General features: G+C 42.9%; 1 pseudogene; it reads right to left on the bottom strand.

Moving 5' to 3' along the window:
• Nucleotides 1-2,017: 2,017 nt before the first annotated feature.
• Nucleotides 2,018-2,116, bottom strand: LOC145596202 (small nucleolar RNA R71; annotated as a pseudogene).
• Nucleotides 2,117-2,394: the final 278 nt, after the last annotated feature.

The raw sequence follows: 2,394 nt of genomic DNA on the forward strand, positions 1-2,394 counted from the left end.
CTCTAAGGAAATTCACCAGGCCGCGGGCGCGGATCATGAAGCCGCGGGCGCGGGGTTATGGTGCTCAAAACTGCCAATTTTTGGCAGGAACTTGCCGCGGTTGCCCCGCGGTCTCTCCGCGGGCGCGGGCAAAATGGAGAGGTCTCTCCACTCAGAGAGACCGCGGCCCCCTGATCAGCCTTTGGGAGCAGGGGATCTTGCCGCAGGCGCGGGTCATATACCCGCGGGCACGGGCCCTTGATGCCGCGGGCGCGGGTGCTGCCCAGACAGCCCGCGGAGGGTTCCGTACCGATTTTTCCGCGGGCGCGGGTTTATCGGGAGAGACCGCGGGAGCTGCCGTTTTCTTCTTTGTTTATAAATAGAGTTGTATTTTCCTTTTTGAGGGAGAACTCTTGGATAATATATTTCATTTTTCTTTGCTTAGTTTTTGAGAGAGAATCTAGAGAGAAGTTAGAGAGAAGTTCTTTGTTTTGGATTGTAACTCAACATTTGATCACTCAAGTTTGGATTTCTTCATTTTTCAATCTTCAATATTAGTGAGAATCTTTTCTTTCTTTCATCTCTTACTTACTTGCTATTTTTTTTATGCTTAATGTTTGTTTTTCTTGGATTTGAGTTTGATATTATTGAATACTTTGATTTCTATTAGATTTTGATATGGATATGATGATCAATGCAATTTCTAGTTATTTGGTTTTGAATCTCACCATGATTAGTGAGTAGATTAGTTGCTAGGGAAAGGGGGAAGCATGTTTGGTTAATGGAAATGCTAGTTGATGCTCCTTGATTGGTTTATTTGTTGCAATTAATTTGGTTGACATAGTTTTGCATGAGATTGATTGGATTAGGATTGATCAACCTATAAGATTAATCTAGATTGCATTGCAACTCTTAATGACATGACCAATTGATTTGAAGGTTACTCTAATTGATTGGGTTTGCTTGTGATTCTTCTTGGTTTGCCTTTCATAGTGACCACTAGATTGGCCTATAGGAGATAGCATTTGAGCTCTCTTGATTGCTACTATTGTTTGTCCATTGCAATACTTGAGCTAATTGATTGAGTTTTGTTCTAGCATTATCATTGATCTTGCATGTGGAACCCATATCCCTAGTGTTTAGACCCCTTGATTACTAGTTAATTTCGATCTAGTTCACTTAGGTACCAACCATAACCTCATTTTCGACTTCGAGGTAGCTTGACTTAGACTTTAGTTTTCATCATTGCATTCCCTTGGGATCGACCCTTAACTTACCCTATATTCATATAAGGTTGGTTAGGTGTTTACAAATTTAGTTTGACTTGGGGAAAGGGTAGATAACGACATGCATTTTCCTCTTGTCAAAATGGCGCCGTTGCCGGGGAATGCTATTGGTGGTTAGCTTTTGTTGTTGAGTCTACTTCATTTTATAAAAAAAAAACAAAAAGATTTTGTTTCTTTAGGCTACACTTGTAGCCGTGCTACTAATATTTTTGTTTGAGTTTTTGCATGCACAGAACCCGTAATCGTTCCTTTGTTCCCCTTGATCCGGAAATAGAAAGGACTATTTCAAGAAGAAGAGTGGATATTAGATCTTTGGCTTATAGCTCTTCAAGCGAGGAAGAAATTCAAGAAGAACAAGGCATGGGTGAAAATCCTAGAGTGGCCTTGAAGGAGCTTGGAGTGCCCGGGGCATATAGATTTGAAAGTGGAATAGCTCCTCCCACTACCCCGGCAAATGACTTCGAAATCCGTCCGGCAATGATCACCTTGATCGAGAGAAGGCAATATAGTGGGGCCAAGAATGAGAGCCCATTGAACCATTTGAAAGAATTTGAAAAATATTGCAACACCATCAAAGTCAATGGGGTTTCTCAAGAATTCATCCGCCTCAAGTTGTTCCCTTTCTCTCTAATAGGAAGATCTTTGGAGTGGCTAGACAAAGAGGTGAAGCCCAACTCCTTGAGAACTTGGGACGATGTCACAAAGGCTTTCTTGTCCCGCTTCTACCCCCAAAAGAAGACGGCGGAGGCAAGAGCCTTGATTCAAGGGTTCAAGCAAAAGCCAAGTGAAAGCCTTTACGAAGCATGGGAGAGATTCAAAGAGTATCAAAGGGAGTGCCCTCACCACGGAATCCCCACATACCAAGTGATCCAAATCTTCTATGGCGGTTTAAGTCCCCAAGGCAAGTCATGCCTTGATGGAGGAGCCGGTGGCCCTATCATGAACAAAACCGAAGAAGAAGTTGTGGACATCATCGAGGACGTGGTGACATACTATAGGGATTGGCAAGATGGGGAGAGGGACTCTTCAAGCAAGCAATCTTCATTATATTCGGTGGACCATCTAAATGCAATCAACAACCTTTCCTCCCAAATGACAAACTTAGGAAAGGAGGTCACCGCAATCAAAG

Source organism: Chenopodium album, chromosome 19 (assembly GCF_948465745.1).
Source record: "Chenopodium album chromosome 19, dcCheAlbu1.1, whole genome shotgun sequence".
In the NCBI taxonomy this organism is placed as follows: Eukaryota; Viridiplantae; Streptophyta; class Magnoliopsida; order Caryophyllales; family Amaranthaceae; genus Chenopodium; species Chenopodium album.